General features: G+C 41.3%; 1 long non-coding RNA gene and 1 gene segment (V, D, J or C); one reads left to right on the plus strand and one right to left on the minus strand.

Annotated features, from left to right (window-relative positions):
- The window catches only part of LOC147365090 (uncharacterized), a 36,326-nt gene extending 28,511 nt beyond the window's left edge, over window positions 1-7,815 (minus strand). The window contains exon 1 of one of the 2 annotated variants that reach the window (XR_015135135.1): window positions 7,729-7,813. This is a non-coding gene — a long non-coding RNA (uncharacterized LOC147365090). Of the gene's footprint in view, window positions 1-7,728 lie in introns of both variants that reach the window. The other variant, XR_015135134.1, reaches the window with a different exon arrangement.
- The window catches only part of LOC147365089 (T cell receptor delta constant-like), a 154,569-nt gene that overhangs the window by 30,620 nt on the left and 102,604 nt on the right, over window positions 1-21,345 (plus strand).

Below are 21,345 nucleotides of genomic sequence, written 5' to 3' on the forward strand. Positions count from 1 at the left end.
GCTTTCCTACTTCTCAATTCAACATCTTGCCTCCAAGTATAAATTGAAATCATGGGGTAATAACATCTCTAATATTTTGGGGTCAGAGTGCTTTATTCTTCCTCTAGCAAATACCGTCTCTCCTCTCTGCCTAATTTTTCTCCATAGTATTTATTACTATTTGATGTGCTGTATATTTTACTTGCTTATTTATTTGTTGTTTAGCTCTACGCTGGAACACAGGGATTTTGCCTGTTTTGCTCACTGTGTCTAGCACTTGGAATAAATCTGGCACGAAATGGGCATGCAGTACATGTGTTGAATGAATGAGTGAGTGAAATATGCAATGAATGAGCAGCGTGTATCCTGCACTGCTGCATGTTGGGAATGCAATAGTGCACAAGACTGGTGATAACTTTGCCCTCAGAAATGCTTTATCCAACCCTCATCTATCTGCTAACAAGATTTTCTAAAGAGTAGATAATAGAGCACTCTAGAACACCAAATAACTGACTCTTGGAGAGCAGACATCAATGCTCCTACATTCCTTGAACATCCCACCATGATCTGAATCAAATGGGAGGGTGAGGACAGGGAATGGCAGGCTTTCTCCTTTCACCATGTTTTCTCTCTTTTTAGTCCTAAGGCCCCAAGCCCCAAGTCTTGAACTGCTGGGGAGAAGCTTGAACATTTCTACATTATTTCCCAGAGGAATTTTGCAGACTTTCTCTCTAAACAGACTGCTGGAGCATGCCACCTCTGAACCAAAAGACACTGGAAAGAACAACTCCTAACTCCCTCTCCCCCTACCACCACCACCATCAAATGATTTTGGAATTCTTCAGGAATGCAGAATCCCTCAGGGTCTGTGTTTTTTGCAACTCACACATGCACAGACGCATACACTATGAGTGGTAACAGTGCACGACTGTGTAGATCAGACACTGGAGAAACTCTCTGAAGGCAGGTAGCCTGGATGCTTGAGGCCCCCAGGCGCAGCTGGTCTGGAGCAGTGCTCCACCCAGCATCCAGGCTCCATAGGAAGAGGACCTGCTAAAGGAAGTCAAGCCACCATGCGAGAGCTCCTATTCATTTCAATAGGGCAGGCTCTCCAACTCTGTGTTTAAATAAGAAATCTAGAGACTTCCCCAGTAGCCCAGTGTTTAAGAACACACCTTGCAGTGCAGAGGACGCAGTTTCGATCCCTGATCAGAGAACTAAGATCCCACATGGGCAACTAAACCCAAGTGCCACAACTAGAGAGCCTGTGCACCACAAACCCGGTGCAGCCAAATAAATAAATAAATAAAAAAACTAGTAGCTGTAAGCTTTCCATTGCCTGCATACATGTGAGAGAATAGGGAAGCTTTAATGATCATTTTCTGGCTTAAGGACAAAGCCCCAGGAGAATTTATAACTTTCAGAAAAAGAACTGTCAGTATAAATACATTACTAGGACAACAAATTATTAAGAAAGGAAACCAGTCCAAAGTGTAGACTTTTGGAGATTAAAGCTATTTTCATAAAATGTAACATTATTTATTCAACAAATATTTATTAAGTAGCTACTATATGCTAGGTACTTTTCTAGACACACTGGGAATACAGAAGGTTGGGAGTTTATTTTAGTGAAAATAAATACAAAATAAGTAAAATATGTGTTAAATTGTGATGATTACCATGGAGAAGACTTGCAGGGAGGTAGAGAGAGTAGGAAATCAGGGGTCTGATGGAGGCAAATTTTTTAAATCAGCTGATCAAGAAAGGCTACAAGAAGAAGCTTACATTTCAGCAAAGGTCTGGGATGAGCAGTAAGATATATTTAGAGTCTGGGTGTTTTCCAGAATTTTCTGTTAGAAATAACATTTTAACGGCCAGTTTTATGATGCATAATAGTACCAGTTTTTCTGTAACTTGGAGGAACAGGCAACAGTTTTTTGGGTTTTGTTTGTTTGTTTGTTTTTTCTTCTCTTGCTGTAAGCTCTGTCACCAAGCATTCAGACTTCCATTTTTTAAAACCAATGTGCTGTATTTCCATGAATTAGTACCAGTGGGGAGGAAGCTGTGCTGAAAGGTCAAAACATAGAATACGAAAAGCAAGATGATAGAATTGCATTATTAACAAATGGAATCTGGAGCAGGTAATATTTTTCCCCCTCCTTAGGTGACCTAAGAAATGGAGAAATTGACTTTCTCTACAGCCCACAGCCAGCTGGTAGAAAAGTCAAAAGACAGCAGGGCTTCCAACCCCTGATCATGAACGCCTCCCACCACTCCCTTACCTGGTTGTCACAGGAAAGCACCCTATCACCACTGTATTTTCAGCCCACATCCCTGCTATGCTATTCTCCACTCTGGTCAGCTGGAAAATCTCCTCCTAGCCAAGTTGATCTGGAAGAATAAGATGTCTCATGGGTGTTGTGGGAGTCCAGAGCCTCAAAGAACTCCAGAGGGTCCACTACACTTCCACTCTCACTTTCTACCCCTTTCTAAAGAGACTCCATGAAATCTCAAACGCTGTCCTAGGCATTTTGCATTCCTTGGGGAGCTTAGTGCCATTCCAAGTTCATAACATGTATTCAGTATAAATATGAAAGGCTGGTCTCCCACTCTATCTTCTCCGCCTAAGTAAACCCCACTCATCAGGGACCCTTCTCCTCACTTCCTGATCTTTGTCCCCACGGCAGTGCCTCTGATCCTGTCTACTGAGGAATGGGTGGATCAATGGCCTGAGCCCGCCTTCCATTCAGAGACAAAAATTTCCCCTTCTTTCTTTTTCAAAACAAACACAAGTCCACCATAAGACAATGCTGTTAAGAAAAAGAAAGCTAATGAGGTGCTATAAGATTATAAGAATGGCAGTGTTATTATACTCAGCAGTGATCAGCTCTTCTCACAGGTCACTGGCCTGACAGGTTTCTGAATTAGCCTGACTGCTGGGAGAAATATCAATAACCTCAGATATGCAGATGACAACACTCTTATGGCAGAAAGTGAAGAAGAACTAAAAAGCCTCTTGATGAAAGTGAAAGTGGAGAGTGAAAAAGTTGGCTTAAAGCTCAACATTCAGAAAACGAAGATCATGGCATCCGGTCCCATCACTTCATGGGAAATAGATGGGGAAACAGTGGAAACAGTGGCAGACTTTATTTTTCTGGGCTCCAAAATCACTGCAGATGGTGACTGCAGCCATGAAATTAAAAGACGCTTACTCCTTGGAAGAAAAGTCATGACCAACCTAGATAGCATATTGAAAAGCAGAGACATTACTTTGCCAACAAAGGTCCATCTAGTCAAGGCTATGGTTTTTCCAGTGGTCATGTATGGATGTGAGAATTGGACTGTGAAGAAAGCTGAGTACTGAAGAATTGATGCTTTTGAACTGTGGTGTTGCAGAAGACTCTTGAGAGTCCCTTGGACTGCAAGGAGATCCAACCAGTCCATTCTGAAGGAGATCAGCCTTGGGATTTCTTTGGAAGGAATGATGCTAAGGCTGAAACTCCAATACTTTGGCTACCTCATGTGAAGAGTTGACTCATTGGAAAAGACCCTGATGCTGGGAGGGATTGGGGGCAGGAGGAGAAGGGGATGGCAGAGGATGAGATGGCTGGATGGCATCACTGACTCAATGGACGTGAGTCTGAGTGAACTCCGGGAATTGGTGATGGACAGGGAGGCCTGGCATGCTGCGATTCATGGGGTCACAAAGAGTCGGACACGACTGAGCAACTGAACTGAACTGAAGTCTTGGAGAAATTAAACAGCATTGAATTGAAGCCTTTGAAGAGTTATTACACAATGGAAAAGAAACCCACCAGAGTGGAATGTGTGTTCAAAGTCTACTTTTGCCCTGTGAGAACCTACACCCGTCCCCAGGCTCATGCACAAGGCAAGGAAGCCGGAACGGAGACAACCTGAGGTCCCTTCCCCTTCTCACCCTCTATGCTGCTGTGATCAGTCTTCCTATGAGCCAAGAAAAAGAGAAAACATTTGGAAATTTCAGCAAAAAGAAGTTAAAAAAGAAAAATCTCCTTAAAATGAAAATCATCAATAGTTGTAAAGAGGTACCAATAACAATATTCATTGATGGCCTACAGTCAAGGAGTACTTTTCTATGTGTAAGTAGGGGAAAACATGGAAGCAAGGCCAGAGTAAGGCATTGCCCAACATCAGCTGGTGAGTGGCTGAGCTTGGACGCAAGCCCAAGTAGCTGCCTCCAAAGATATTGTGCCATGCAACCCAAGAGGCTCCATTTTCTGGAGCTTATTAAACCTTTTAAATCATGTCTGTGGGCAAAAGCGTGGGTCCAATCCCTTCCCAAAGTCGTTTCTGACTGTATTAGGCTCTATTCTATAAAAGGAAGCTGTGCAAGGAGGGAAGAACTATTTCCTTTGGGTTCCCCATGATACTATCCTTACATTCTGCAACCAAGAAGACTGATAGCCTCAGTGGTATGTTTGAAAGCACTTTTCCACCCTCAGTTTCCAGCATGTGGTATCTATCTGGACTGACCCTCTTTGTGATATTCCGCCATGATAATGCATGAATCATCCTTTTGCAGAGAGTATCACGTCTGTCTCTCACAATTCTTATCAGGGTTCCCTCGTTTCCAGAGGTCCAGTCACTGAATCATCTGCGGGGACCAAAAGAAGCGCTGGGGACTCCCTAAGGACCGTCCGCAATGCCTCTGGATTGAACTTCCCAGTAGGTCACTCACAGCAGTTCACTCTTCTGGGTGAACTACTACCATCAAGTTCTAGAAAGACTGCATGAATTTTCTTTCTAAAATTAGTCCCTCCGGACTAAGGTTAAGCATTTCAAATTTTCCATGGAGGGAAGATTTATTCTCACTAGGAATAACATCAACAATCATTTATATATACAAATGAAAAAACTGAAACCAGAGGCTGAGTATTATTGTGCTTTCACCACTACGAACCACAGAGAAACTGAAGGGGGTTGAAATCTCTCTTGTAAGCAGAATAAAAGGAGAATCTGCATCTAAGATCAGTGATCTTTCTCCAGCTAGCTCTCACTGTCCCAGACCTACACCTCCATCTTAATCATACTTGGTCCTCTGTTATTTCATTTGAAATGGTTTCTTTGCTTTGCTATTTTGAACTTTCCCAATCTTTTCATCTTCCAACTTACTGCATCCAGAGGTGGCTGGGCCAAAGTGTGAGAAGAGATGTGTTGGTACCCTAAGGAACCAGCCCTGAATGACCCTTTCAGAAGTCCTGTTGGCCAGAGGGCTGTTCTGAATGGTGACAGGTGGCCAGAAAGTTAAATTCATATCTGCCTCTCACGTGAAGCTGACCATGCGGCATGGCTGCTTTTATTAGCCCTTGACTTCTAGAACATTGGAGGAAAGAGACAGAAAGAGCAAAACATATAATTATACCAAAGGGAAAGAAAGATGAGAGTGGGATTTTCTGAGTTTCAGATAAACACATTCTATAATCCTTCCCACATTTCAGATCTGTGAAAACATCCTTATCGTGTTAACAGAAAGTTTCCTGGCACAGTTTAAGTAGGCGTATTTTCCTCTCTTAAATAGGTGGCAATATAGTGCAGATAACAAAAGTGATTATACAAGAATAAATATGCTCATCGTTCACAAAAATATTAAAATGTGTTGAACTTAAAAGCAATCACCTGAAAATGGTCCCTCACGTTGCTAAGGTCTTTTTACCTATCTTGATATGACCAAGTTTAAATATTTGGTCTAAAAAATTTAGTCTATAAGCTGCATATGTGTTTTTATACATGAGTTCTTTGAATTGTAAAAAGAGCATGGATGGTGGAATCAGACAAAAGTAAGGAAGAATCATAGCTCCTCATTTACTGTGGGACCTTGAACAAGGTTGCCCAACTTCTTAAACCTCTGTTTCCTCACAGATAAAACAGAGATAATAATACCTATTTCACAGAGTTATTACAAAGATTAAATAAAATAATTGCTAGAAGTCACCTGGCACTCCTGGGTGATTAGCACATCAAATGTGCTCAATTATGCTAATATTCTATACCCTTGACTCCTATTCTCTCTCTTTTTTTTAATGTGGACCATTTTTAAAGTTTTTGTTGAATTTGTGACAATATTGCTTCTGTTTTATGTTTTGGTTTTTTGGTCACAAGGCATGTGGGATCTTACCTCCCCCACCCGGGATTGAATCCGCATCCCCTGCGTTGAAGGGCAAGGTCTTAACCACTGAACCACCAGGGAAGTCCCAATACCCTCCGCTCTTAGTGGTCTGAAGGAGGGTGGTTTTTACTCAGAAGAGAGAATAAAGATCTAAAATGGGAAGAAACGTTGATAATAATCAGTAAGACTTTTTCAAACCAAAAAGTCCAAAGGTGCTGCCAGCGTGTTTTTCATAAAAATATCTCATCGGGAATGTTCTTTCCACACAACCTCTACATTCTTGCACTGATGAACACTGTCATCACTGATGATAGTGAAAGTCTCAAAGATGAGTCCTGTACTGGAAGGTCTAGGTTCCCAGTAACATACTGTGTCTTCATTGCCCTCTGTCTGAACCAGATGAAGGTGGCCCAGGCCAGTCCCAGATTTAGCAAAAGTAACAAGGAGAATGAATTTTTGATGTCAAACTCTTCCAATAGACATGGTTCACATGTCTAGGAAAATAGCTGGACCAGGGAATCTCAACTTTCAGAAAGCTCAGCCTTCGAGCTTTGAGGATATTTCCTGCAGGGCCTTCCCAGTCTTAGGATATTTGATTGACGTACCTTATTTGGAATGCAGAGATCTTTCTTCATCCTTATAAAAGAACCTGTTACGTTTAGTTACTAACCTGTGAGGGGTGACATTTGTCCATCCTCATGTTACTCATGCCTTCTTCCTAGGCTTAGTTCACCATAGCACTTGGCCAAGAAACTCAAGTTCCCTAAATAAATCCCATAGGTAAATCCCAAAGGAAAATCCTCATTTCAGTACTTTGGCTTTGTCCATTTAAAAAAAAAAAAACCTAGAGACCTTATGCAGGCGAATTAGGAAGAAAAGTCAGGGAATCAGAGCTACTGTTTTGCCAGAAATGCTTGTTCTGTGGGTAGAAGACAGTGAAGGGTATTATCTGTGCCAAATCCCTTGAGGGAAAGAAGCTGAGATCTGAGGAAACTTCCACCTGCTAAGAGGAACTGGCAGCCTGTTGACAAAAGTATGGGAGAGGGGGAGTCAGAACTTCACTTCTTATTCTGTGACTTGACATAAGTCACTCAAACTCTTTGAGTCTTAGATTGTCATCTGTACAATAGGTTATATTAGCTGATCGCTACGCTTCCTTAGGGTTTCCCTGGTGGCTCAGAGGTAAAGAATCCACCTGCCAGTGCAGGAGACTCGAGTTCGATCCCTAGGTTGGGAAGATTCCCCGGAGAAGAAATAGCTACCCACTCCAGAATTCTTGCCTGGAGAATTCCATGGACAAAGGAGCCTGGCAGGCTGCAGTACAAAGGGTCACAAAGAGTCAGACACGACTTCGCGACCAAACAACAACATGCCTGCTTCAGCACTAACAAGCTGTGGGTCTCAGTCCAACAAGAAAGAGAAGGAAGCAGCTGTGGGACAAAGGGAATCACATTTCATAGATTCCCAAGATTGTGATGCCCAGATTCCTGCCTGGCTGATTCCTTTATATGACTCGATAAGGATAAAATCAGAAAAAGAACTAAACAAAATACACTCATGGTTAATCAAAGGGGATTGAAAGTCAGTGCTAACCTCAGACCTACCTTACTTTGCCTCCAGCTCACCTCCCTTGGGACACTCCTCCTCCTCTTTAATGCCTCATCGGGATTTTTCAAAAACTGTGATCACTCAAGGTTGAAGCTTTTAATCTCCCATGTATAAAAGGATATGCAAATAGAGTTCAGTTTCCTGTTGGGTCTCTGCCAAGGTCTTAGCCTGGCAGTTCTGGGAAAAGAGCCAAAGACCTCATATTTCTTGGCCATTAACATTCTCCCATCTGTGCTCAAGTCAGCAGCCTGGGCTTTGGGCTGTGGCTTCTCTGTAGTCTTACACTCCCCTAGGTTTTAAAAATGGTTAAAGAATGGCTAAGAATGGTTCTGCAAAAAAGCAACTTGGCCCTCAAGAAACCAGACAGAGAATTATCTGGTTATATTGGGAGCCAGTAAGAAAAAGACCGAAAGTCTATATTCCTAAATTATAGCCTCAGAATCCAATCTTTATAAACTACTTCAGGTACTGATATTAATTAGACTTAGGTAATGCTTGTAAATTAGTCATCTGTGTCAGTACAGGGTGTCTGACATCGTACGTACACAAGGTGAGAAAAGTAATATCTTCAGGTGTAATAACAGCCCTGAACAGCATTTGAAAACAAAAGACCTGAAGAACGCAAGACATTTCAATGTGTTTCTGAGCCAGAAGCCCTGCTAAACAGCAGAACCAGGGATCAGACCAGTCGTCCCCTGTGTCTCCCTATTGAACTCACACAAAAGAGCAGCTGCCACTTTTATTCCACATGAGGCATCCAGATCCAAGTTCACTGAAATGTTGTTATCAACTTTCTGATGGAAAATAGCAAGTTCCAAACTATATAAAATCTGACCATTCGATAAGCACGGAATTTCCTCTTTTTCTATAAATATTCTGGCTTATTTTTATTTTCTAGTATTTCTTTTCTGAAGCCAACAGCCAAAAGGCTGTCCTGTGCTTTTGTATTTCCATTATAAGGTCAACATACAAGTGAAATTATTAATTTTTGTCACACACCTCTATGGAGGGACTTCCTCTTCCATCCTTCTGTTATCCCGGGCACCTTCCAGGAGCAAGGAGCTCAAGCTTGGAAATCTCTGGACAAATAGTCACCATAAACATCCCCTCCATGTCATTTGTTCATGGTCAATTTCTCGCAGTGTCTTCTGTGGCATTTACTTCTCAGTATCTTTCTCTAATATTGACCATTGGGCTTCCACTTGATAAATTCAAACTTTCCTCTTTGAAATCCTCCCAGTCTCCTTCATCCTGAGCTTTACACCTTCCAGCATTGATGGTTCCCAGATCGTTTACATCTCAACAGGGAAGCGATGCAACATGGTCCCTTCCTACTCTGGTTTTTTGCATCTCAATCCTACCCCTACCCCTCCAAGTCTAGACAGCACCACCTTGTGCCACTGATGGGCATTTTCCCAGAGATCTGTTTCCAGAGCAGCATTTTGCATGTTCTGAAGGGAGAAGACATGTGAAGCATATCTTTTGGGGATCAAGCTTGAATTCCACTGATACTGTGACTATTAAAGAAATAGTCTGATTCAGAGAGATTGGAAGTTTCTACCTAAATCCAGGTCCACCTACTTCATCACTGTAATTTGCTATTGGAAGACGGATGTGAAGTGAGTGAAAGTCGCTCAGTCATGTCTGACTCTTTGGGATCCCATGGACTGTCCATGGAATTCTCTAGGCCAGAACACTGGAGTGGGTAGCCTTTCTCTTCTCCAGGGGATCTTCCCAACCCAGGGATAGAACCCAGGTCTCCCGCATTGCAGGTGGATTCTTTACCAGCTGAGCCACAAGGGAAGCCCAAGGAAAGCCCAAGGAAGCCCAGGGGAAGCCAAACAGGAAGCACAAGGGAAGAAGGATGGGCTCTACACATACCACTGTTTTAAAGTTGCAGTGCTGAATCTTAAATTCTACCTGAGGTTTGGGTTACGAAGCTCCAGGACAAAGGTTGGGATGCACCAGTTCTGTGGACTATGATGGGAGCTGTCCAGATTATACACCTTCAATGGAAGAAAGAAAGAAGAGTTGTCACCTTCAAAACTCCAACTCTCTGCTCTACTTGTGTTCTCTGATACCACACCTCATTCTACCATGTATTTATGACAGATCTGGTTTACACAAAAATAGCCTAGACCAAGTCAACAGTCTTTGTTAGTCTTCAGACTCAAAGTGAAAGAAGTGAAACTGACTCCAGAGTAAAATCTTCCCATCTCTTCAGTACAGACTCCAAGGGCTACATATAAAGCAAGTTTCTACCCACCTTGTTTTTACATTTGGATATATTTCTCCCACTTCCTGTACATAGTTTCTGCATACACAGAATTCTATGATGAAAATTGAGACTCCATCCAACATATGCTAATTAACTCAACTGTCAGTGCAGATTGAGTGTATGGAGGGAGGATAATTTTGCACCAAGATTTACTAATCTCTAGTTTCAGGAGAAAATTCTCTCTAACAGAAGTTTTGCGACAAGGGATTAGGATGTTTCTGCCATTGCCTTTTGGCTTCCACACCCCAAGCCATCTGGTCTCCACCACATCTGAAGGAGGATCTCCTTATTCAGCATAGTTGATGCCATCACACTGATCCCAGAAGTCACACCTGACTACACAGATTGTCCAATAAACCAGGGAAAGCCTATGTTCTAAGAGAGAGGTGGAAAGTGGTGGGATGGATGGGAGCCGGGTGTTGGGAAACTGCTCAAGTCCACTGCTGACTCAGGCTTCTCACCACCTGCTTATTACAACAGATGTGACTTCCTTATGAGGTACCAGAGACCCAGAATATCCACATCCTGTGGTTCTTGCACCCCTTGACACCCCACATTTGAGTTACTTTCCTATTCAGAAAACAAAAGCTGCTGGCTTTCAGCCAGTTTATAACAGATGTGGGGCACAACCACCAACTACCCAGGAAGCATCCCCCAGGGCAGGGCATGAGAATCTGCTTCTCAGAAATTCCCATACTTCTGATCCCATCTGACACCTGCCCAAAGAGAGCACCTGGGAGACTCACTCCTTTGCATCTTCAAAGATTTAATGCTGCCTGTTGGGAATTGAGGAACCTGAGTGATGGCTAAGTTTAAGAGGCTGGGAGTTCAGGGAATTATTGGAAAACAGGTATCACAAGTATCACAACTTTACATGTACTTTAGGCATGCCTGCCAATCTATATAAGACTTGGACAGAATGCCTTCTTAAATCACTGACCTTGTCCAGCTCACTCTCTGAATCCACGTGGTGATCACACACAGGACAGACTTTCAGAGCTGTGAGCAGCAGGACCTTCCTTTTCTCCACATGTAGGACAATGGGGCTGGGGAGTCTGCTCATGAGAAAGTTATTGTTATTTGTGCCAGGCTTTGCAAGGATGTCCTTGTACTTCAACTATCTGTAAGAGATTGTATCTTGACTTTTCCTAAGTCTGTATATTTCTTTTGCTACCTTTGTGACCCAACAAAATGGTCCCTTCTGTCCACTGCCTACTTGGTAAAACAAAGGAAAATAGGAAGCATGGGTACAAAGTACAAGGAAAGAAACAAAGACATTAGATCCAGGGAAAACACTGAGTATTTATTTGTAAAGACGCAGAGTGTTTATCACTAGAATTGATTGTGACCCAATACTTCCTAGAAAATAAAAACATCAGTATTAGGATGTGTATTTTCTTAACATCTCTGAGAGATAATATGTGCTTTCAAGGAGTACACAATCCTTGAATCTTGCAGACTTCACCAAAAGAAGTGCTTAGCTATAGCTGGAATGATCCAAAGTCTCGGCAGTAGCTAAGGGAGGCTGCCAGCCCTTTGCAAACTATAAAGTAGATCATCTATGGCTCCTCATCCACGTCTTGCTGGGCCCTTTCCTTGGGTCCTCCTCACTATCGCATCCCTCATATGCTTTTATTCTGTTTCCATCAAAACCTGGTATTAAAAAATGACCTGAAATCAGGTAATAGTAATTTAGTGGACAATGGAAACTGATGGAGGCTTTAGGTTTTCTAAGGCTGGGGTGAGAGGGAGGGAATGTTGTATTTAATAGAGACAATAGTGAAGTCGTTCAGTAGTGCCCAACTCTTTGCGACCCCATGGACAATAGCCTGCACCAAGCTCCTCCATGGGATTTTCAAGGCAAGAGTACTGGAGTGGGTTGCCATTTCCTTCTCCAGGGAATCTTCCCAACCCAGGGATCGAACCCAGGTCTCTCGCATTGTAGACAGACACTTTACCATCTGAGCCACCAAGGAAGTCGCCATGAGCTAAGACTAAAGCAACCATGGCAGAATTTTCAAAGCTTTAGGACCCTGCCTTGAATGAAAGATAGAAGCACATTCTCCCTTTGTTTGGAGGCTCAGTGTGGATCAGACAAGAAGGAGAGTCTGGAGTCTCCCAGAGTGGGTAGTTCTTTCCCTGTGTCTAGTAAGATAGAGAACATTAACCTGTCTGCAGCAGAGGGAGGGACTGGGACCAAAAAGGGAAAAATGAAGATGATAGATAGATGGAGACAGAGATTTCCAGATATAGATCTAGATGTAGATATAGATATGAAAAAAAAATTCAAATTCAATACCAGGAATTTCTTTTTACAGTTGACAGCCATTTGACAGTGAAGCAAATACATTTGTGAGAGAGTAAGTTCGGGGGGATGAATACACTAGAAAGTTTGTCCTCATCGTTGAGTGCGAGAACTCAATGACCTGACTTCTTTTCCTCTGGAGAATTCATTATAGCATCTATGCTGAAAGACAATCAGGACTGTCACCAAAAAGGAAAGACAGTTGCTATTTTGGTATATCCTTTCCCACTTTCTTTCTCAATGTATAATTTATTACACACTCTGTATATGTAATTATATCCCATATACATATTTGTATCTATTTCAACATTATGAAGGCTTCCTGATAGCTCAGTTGGTAAAGAATCTGCCTGCAATTCAGGAGACCCCAGTTCAATTCCTGGTTCGGTAGATCCTCCGGAGAAGGGATGGGCTACGCACTCCAGTATTCTTGGGCTTCCCTTGTGGCTCAGCTTGTAAAGAATCTGCCCCACAATGCAGGAAACCTGGGTTCAATCCCCTGGAGAAGGGAAAGGCTACCCACTCCAGTATTCTGGCCTGGAGAAGTCCAGGGACTGTATAGTCCATGGGGTCACAAAGAGTCAGACATGACTGAGCAACTTTCACAACATTATGAAATCAATTCTCTACTTTATTAGGTGCTTTTTATTAACAGTACTTTTAATAAGCTACATTAATATTGTATCCAAGAATAAGGTATGGTATAATCAGTACTGTTACAATGGAAAATTTAGGCAGCTTCTACATTTCTATTATAAAAATTGCTGTGATGAACACATCTGTATATAACTTTTCATTATTTAAAATTATCCTATTGTATGTGAGCAAAGTTTCATATATATATATATACATATATGAAGTTTGTATATATGTAAGTCACACTTTCTCTCAAATAAAGGATTCAAAATAAAGGTTCTTAGCCAACTTGATTGTATAAACCCTAAGAAGGATAGATAAATTGTCAAATGTTTCTTTAAATCTTTAATGTATTATTTTGTTACACATGCATATTTAAAATCACATTTCATATAAAATAGCATCAATATATTAATTTTGATATACTTGTTTTTGTTTTTTCTCATAGTTCACAGAATTTTTTTCAATTCCTCTCAATCATCTCAAAGCAAAGTATTTATCACTAGTAGAGCTGCATTTTTAAATATTCAAACATTTCTTGAGAGCATATCAAACTCACTTGATTGAATTATAGCACATTAGTAATCCATATATGAAGCTAAAATATTTTGAACCACAATGTCTATTCACAAAATGTTCATTGTCATGTCTCCTATAAGTGAATATTCATAATTTCCACAAAAATTACTTGCTAAGATTTGTTTAAGCAATTTGAATACTTGTAATTTCAAAGCCTTACTCCCAAGAATAGTTACTAAGAATAGTGACTAAGTGGTTGTTAAACTTATTAGTCATCTTTTTCACTAAGCTCATCAGCTGACTTCCAGAGGTATCCGTGAACTAGCATTCATTAACATCATTAGAGGTGGATGTGCCTTCACTAAGCTAGACTTAACTGTGCAAAATCAAAGAATTACATAAAAGTATTGTAATGTTGTTTTCTGTACTTTTGTAAGGAATCAAATATAAGGGAGCCGTCTCTTCTCTGAGGATTATAAGCTTCACCTCATATTCAAACACATATAGTGTTTTCTCACTGTAAATTCCCCCAAATGGAAATATTTACTCAAGCAAGTATGAATATTTCACCCTCTTGATATTGCCTAATTGGCTTGCAATAAAAATAAAGCAATATAAATTGCTACCAATATCTTGCCAGTATAGGAAACATCACATTTTCTAACAAAAGTATTACTTAAACATCTGCCCCAAAACTAGTTTATTATTTCTTTATTTACATTTTTTATTACTAGAGGATTAAAACACTTTTCTAAGTGACTGATTTAACCAATGAGTAAGTTTTTTCATTTATCCTTTGCCCATTTATCTTTTAAGATCTTATTGACTTGTGTAATTGTAGTAATGTTGTGCCTCTGAGTTCCACTGCCTTTAACCACAATAACAGCACTGGCAAGACGAGATAGCTGAGACAATCTAGATGGCAGAGGGTGGTGATGGCAAAGTGCCAAGGAAGAAAAAAAAGCAGAAGAGGAAGGTTATTGTACTACTGTGTTTCACTGTGACAGCGTACCACAGAGGTTTAAGTGTATTAAGCCTTTGTTCAAAATCCGTGCTATGATCTACTGTGTATGTCTCAGAATTGGGAGGAGTCCTCTGAATCTCATGGGGAGATAATGTATGAGTTTGCTGCCCACTTGCCCCTTGACTCCTTTCTTTAGGGATTTAGTCCATATTATCTTTCGCTACAGGGCTTCCCAGATGGATCAGTGGTAAAGAATCTGCCTGCCCATGCAGAAGATGCAGGTTCAATCCCTGGGTAGGGAAGATCCCCTGGAGTAGGAATGGGCAACCTGCTCCAGTATTCTTGCCTGGAAAATTCCACAGACAGAGGAGTCTGGTGGGCTACAGTCCATAGGGTCAGAAAGAGTCAGACACAACTGAGTACATACATACACACGAATCTACTGCAATAGTTTCAAATATGAATGACTACCACGAAGTAATCAGTTATAAGTAATCCCACCACATTTTAACAACATTTATCAAATACACTAACAACTTATTTAACTTCTATGCAGAGTACATCATGAGAAACTCTGGGCTGGAAGAAGCACAAGATGGAATCAAGATTCCCGGAAGAAATATCAATAACCTCAGATATGCAGATGACACCATCCTTAGGGCAGAAAGTGAAGAGGAACTCAAAAGCCTCTTGATGAAAGTGAAAGAGGAGAGTGAAAAAATTGGCTTAAAGCTCAACATTCAGAAAACGAAGATCATGGCATCTGGTCCCATCACTTCATGGGAAATAGATGGGGAAACAGTGGAAACAGTGGCAGACTTTATTTTTCTGGGCTCCAAAATCACTGCAGATGGTGACTGCAGCCATGAAATTAAAATACGCTTACTCCTTGGAAGGAAAGTTATGACCAACCTAGATAGCATATTAAAAAGCTGAGACATTACTTTGCCAACAAAGGTCCGTCTACTCAAGGCTATGGTTTTTCCAGTGGTCATGTATGGATGTGAGAGTTGGACTGTGAAGAAAGCTGAGCGCCGAAGAATTGATGCTTTTGAACTGTGATGTTGGAGAAGACTCTTGAGAGTCCCTTGGACTGCAAGGAGATCCAACCCATCCATTCTGAAGGAGATCAGCCTTGGGATTTCTTTGGAAGGAATGATGTTAAGGCTGAAACTCCAATACTTTGGCCACCTCATGTGAAGAGTTGACTCATTGGCAAAGACTCTGATGCTGGGAGGGATTGGGGGCAGGAGGAGAAGGGGACAACAGAGGATGAGATGGCTGGATGGCATCACTAACTTGATGGACGTGAGTCTGAGTGAACTCTGGGGGTTGGTGATGGACAGGGAGGCCTGGTGTGCTGCGATTCATGGGGTCGCAAAGAGTCGGACACGACTAAGCGACTGAACTAAACTGAACTGAACAGCATTCATTAAATACAAATTAAAATTAATTGGCAAATTAAAAGAAAATATCATAGAAGAACTAGATGGAACTAACAATGGGAAGACCGTGTGGTGGGTCACATATTCATATATGATAGGGTAAGAAGTTGAACTCACTTCTGTCTAATTTAAATAATTACTCCTATGTGGCAACCTGGATGGAAGAGTGGCTTGGGAGAGAATGGATACATATATACGTATGGCTGAGTCTCTTTGCTGTTCACCTGAAACTATCACAACATTGTTAACTGGCTATGTGCCAATTAACTCTGCTGTGCTCTGCTGTGCTCTGCTGTGCTTAGTCACTCAGTCGTATTCGACTCTTTTCAACCCCAAGGACTATAGCCAGCCAGGCTCCTCTGTCCATGGGGATTCTCCAGGCAAGAATACTTGAGTGGGTTGCCATGCCCTCCTCCAGGGGATCTTCCCAACCCAGGGATCAGATCAAACCCAGGTCTCCTGCATTGCAGGCAGATTCTTTACTGTCTAAGCCACCAAGAAAGCCCAAGGATACTGGAGTAGGTAGCCTATCTCTTCTCCAGGGGAACTTCCCAATCCAGGAATTGAACCAGAGTCTCCTGCATTGCAGGTGCGTTCTTTACCAGCTGACCTACGCAGGAAGTCCCTAATCAGCTATACCCCAATACAAAATGAAAAATTTTGAAAAATAAATAATTACTCCTTTAAACAACTCAATGCCTGATATAAAACAAGTGCTTGGAAAGTGCTTGTTATCAACTGAATTCCATCATATACAGACCATTTTTTAAAATACTGTATTTATAAATTCCATACCTACAAGCATATCCATAAGGTGAAATTCAGACACTGAATCCCCAAATACTAACAGTTCATACCTTGTTCTGATAAAAAAAAAAAAAAAGAAAATGTCAAATGAGAGAGTAGAAATGGCAAGAAGGCCATTACTAGGTACCACTGGACAAATGACCCAGTGATGTCACGAAAAGAACAGATCCTTTACCAGTAAAACCGGAGTTATCACAAAGTAAGTAAACAGGTGGTGGCAAGGAAATATTCATTGGGTAGAGTTAGCTGGGAAGAGCTCCTGGAGAGACATTGAGAAGGTCCTTGAAGATTCACAAGACCTACCCCGACTGGGAATGTTATTTCAGAGTCAGAAGTCTTCTCTCCGACCTAATGCCACTAAGCTCTCTCCTCATCCCACAGCAAAGGCACCAACAGTCCCCACCCACTTACACTACATGTTTTTGAAAGATATTTCCTAGGAACTCAGAAAAATATCTGTTCAATCAGAGGCTCAAACAGTGTGAATCCCACAGGCCTGAGAGCTGACCAGTCTTGGACTCCCCTTCACTCTTCTCCTGATCTTGCGTGTGTTTGATCCTAGAGCCCAAGGATCATCCTTTCGTCTTGGGGTTACAATCACCAGTTAGCACATCAGTTACAATTGGTCTTTTCAAGTCCACAGGAGAAAAAGCAACCGATACAGGACGAAAACTACCTAGGCTTCTACCTAGATTGTCCAAAATAGCTGGACAGGTGGCTTAAAGCAAGGGTTCCCAACCGTCAGGCTACAGAGCAGTACCAGTCTGAGGCCTGTTAGACAATGGGCCACACAGCAGATGGTGAGAAGCAGGTGACTGAGTGAAGCTTCATCTGTATTTACAGCTGCTCCCCAGCACTTGCATTACTGACTGAGCTTTGCCTCCTGTCAGCTCAGCCATGGCATAATAAACGTACTGCATTTGAATCATCCTGAAACCATCCTCCAACCCACCCCTGGTCTGTGGAAAGACTGTCTTCCTTTTTGGTCCCTGGTACCAAAAAGGTTGGGGACCACCAGCTTAAAAGAATAAAAGACATCAGCTCAATAAAATAAAATCAGAAGAGCCCACTTCAAGAAATATAAACAATTCACAAATAAAACACTTTTGATGAAATTCTCATTTTTAGAGCAGAAACGGAGCATGTCTTCCCTGGGTTATATATTTTTTAAAAAGAAGATTCTTTTAGCAGTTAATTTTCCAGCACCTAGTGATGAGCTTATAGCATTCATTTCTGGTACAGCAGACTGAGGGCTTCCCATGTGGCCCTAGTGGTAAAGAACTCACCTGCCAATGCAGGTAGACATAAGAGACTTGGGTTCAATCTCTGGGTCAGGAAGATCCCCTGGAGGAGGAAACGGCACCCCACTCCAGTATTCTTGCCTGGAAAATCCCATGGACAGAGGAGCTTGGTGGGCTACAGTCCACACGGTCGCACGGAGTTGGACACGACTTAGCTCACAAGCACATCATAGCAGACTGGAGGCATTTACATTTACAGGAAGAAGAAATGTTACTATTTGGGTTTCACATAAGAAAAATCATACAGAAAAAAATGCTCTAAGTTAAAATGAAGTTTTAAAACATTGCAAAATTTCAGATACCTCGCTGATTGCAATGGGAATACAAAACTTTACAAAAGATAGGTTTTTCTCACCTAACTTTATTCTAGTGATGGATCTTAGCCTCATCAAGTCATTATGTCTATCCTGACGTGATTGATGTCATACACAGGATACAACTTCTCATACACAGTATTCCCAAGAAAAATAAACAAATAAATGAAGCCTACTGCAACCTTTGGCTTCCCAGGTGGCCCACTAGTAAAAAAATCTATCTGCCAATGCAGAAGATGCAGGTTCAATCCCTGGGTTGGGAGGATCTCCTGGAGAAGGAAATGGCAACCCACTCCAGTATTCTTGCCTGGGAAATCCCATGGACAGAGGCGCCTGGTGGGCTACAGTCTATGGAGTCACAAAGAGTTGGACACAGCTTAGCAACTAAACAACAACAATCCAAGCTTTAGTTCCAGCAGGAGACAAAGGAGCTAGACTAACAATTAAAGGATTACTCAAAGAAACAACTAGACAAATCCAGAAGGTGAGACATTCTACAGGATGATAGGTCCAGCCCCTTCAATAATCAATGTAATGAAAGAAAACACAGTACAGTGGAGGGAAAGCAGTAGAAGAACTCTTACAGATTAAAGAAACTTCTAGGATTTAGCAATGTCATTGAGTGCATAGTATTTGATTGTATTCTTGTTTTTAAAAACCTCTGTAAAAGGTATTTGGAAAGAAGTAGAGAAATTTTAAAAAGACTGGTTGTTCAAAAGAGACACAGATGTATAGAACAGTCTTTTGGACTCTATGGGAAAAGGCGAGGGTGGGATGATTTGAGAGAATAGCATTGAAACATGTATATTATGTGAAACAGATCACCAGTCCAGGTTTGATGCATGAGACAGGGTGCTCAGGGCTGGTGCACTGGGATGACCCAGATGGATGGGATGGAATGGGGAATGAGGTGGGAGGCGGGGTTCAGGATGGGGAACACATGTACACCCATGGCTGATTCATGTCAATGTATGGCAAAAACCACTACAATATTGTAAAGTAATTAGCATCCAATTAAAATAAATTAATTTAAAAAAAGACTGGCTATTATCAACAAATGGTTTTAAGGAGTTGACTTTAAGTGGAAAGTGGTATTATAGATACATAGAATAATATTCTTCTATTTAAACACTACATGCTAAAATGCTTAGAAGTAAATTGTCATGCTACTTGTAATTTATTTTTAAATATTTAACCAAAAGAAACAGCAAAAATGATGAAAATTTGTTGTCGTTCAGTCGCTAAATCATGTCCAACTCTTTGCAGCCCCATGGACTGTAGCACTCTGGGCTTCCCTGCCCTTCACTATCTCCCAGAGTTTGCTCAAACTCATGTCTATTGAGTCAATGATGCCATCCAGGCACCTCATCCTCTATCAACTTCTTCTCCCACTCTCAATCTTTCCCAGCATCAGGGTTTTATTCCAGTGAGTCGGCTCTTTGCATCAGGTGGCCAAAGTATTGAAGCTTCAGCTTCAGTCCTTCCAATGAATATTCAGGGTTGATTTTCTTGAGGATTGACTTGTTTGATCTCCTTGCTGACCAAGGGACTCTCAATAGTTTTCTCTAGCACAATTTGAAAGCATCAATTCTTCGGTGCTTAACCTTTTTTATGGTCATTAATGATTGTTAAATCTAGGTGGAGATTATAAAGATACTGATTCTTTATGTTCACTTCTCTTTCTTTATGTTCACATTCTTTGGCGTTTATTTTTTTTAATTTTTTAATTAAATAGTTGCTTTACCATATAGTGTTGGTTTCTGTCATACAAGTCAAATCAGCCATAATTATATATATATATCCCCTCCCTCTTGAGCCTCCATCCCCCTCCATCAAATTTTTGTAAAAAATGTTTTTAAAGTTTTCATTCTAAGTGATCAAGAAGTCTGCATCAACTTCAAGCAGTGAAAAAGTGGAGTACAATATGTTTCTTGAAAATTAGCATACTTTTTAAAGAATATTGCTCTGCTCAAAGAAACCCTGAATCTGTAGGTGTTTAAACACATTAAAACTGTATGTTCCTATGACATGTTTTTACAACAAAATGAATCTGTTGCAGAATGTTTAGGTAATATAAATAACAAAATCCTAGTGACGATGTGGCACATTTTGGATTATTCTTATTCAATAAATAGGCATAAATACTGTATCTTAAAATCACTGTCTTCCAAGATCTGAGATAATGACTATAGTTTAGGATCCAGTCATCCACTTGTGTGGGATTGGGGCAGTGCCAGATTTCTACAGATGCACCAAGGGCTCCAGTCAGTGGATTGTCAACCTCACTACTCCGTCAGCAAAACGGGCATCACAGAGAAGGTAGGAGAAGGTTTGACAAAAGCCAAAGTGTGTTGGGAGCCCCTTAACTGAGAGGAACTTGACCAGGTTTATCTAATCTTGGGGCTTCATATGGATGTCACTTTAAAACCTTGACCCCTTGTATTTCCTGTCCAGTTACTAAGTGCATTGCTTGATCCCTTAACCATGAAAGCCAAGTCAGTCTATTACTTATATTTATGGTTTTGTCAAAAATTCAAGTCACAATCCTAACTACTTGATCTTAAGCAAGTAAACATTATTTTTAAATAATGTTTTTAAATAATGAAAAGTTTAAAGTTTTGCTGCAGAAATATGGTGTGGGTACTGAACATAAAGTAATCAGACTCTGGACCTTCCCTGAGCCCTCCCACTGTCCCCAAAGCACCATCACCACAGATCCAGCACCTGAGACACTGGGTACCACCAAGGAGAACAAACCACAGGCAGGTGACATGCAGATCCGTGGTCCTTGACTCTAGAGAGTCCACCAAAGTATTCAAGGCAATTTCACCTTTTTTAAGGAATTGGAAAATCACTGCACACAATGGCTTCTGACCACTTATTCTTCCGTCAGTCAAAGCATATGATACAATTGTCCTACTGCTGCTGCTGCTGCTGCTGCAGCTGCTGCTAAGTCGCTTCAGTCGTGTCCAACTCTTTGGGACCCCATAAACGGCAAGCAAAGAAGTAAAGAGTTCATCGCAGCACTGTTTATAATAGCCAGG

Source organism: Bos grunniens, chromosome 10 (assembly GCF_055505025.1).
Source record: "Bos grunniens cultivar Pamir isolate PY7600 chromosome 10, Bosgru_T2T1.0, whole genome shotgun sequence".
In the NCBI taxonomy this organism is placed as follows: Eukaryota; Metazoa; Chordata; class Mammalia; order Artiodactyla; family Bovidae; genus Bos; species Bos grunniens.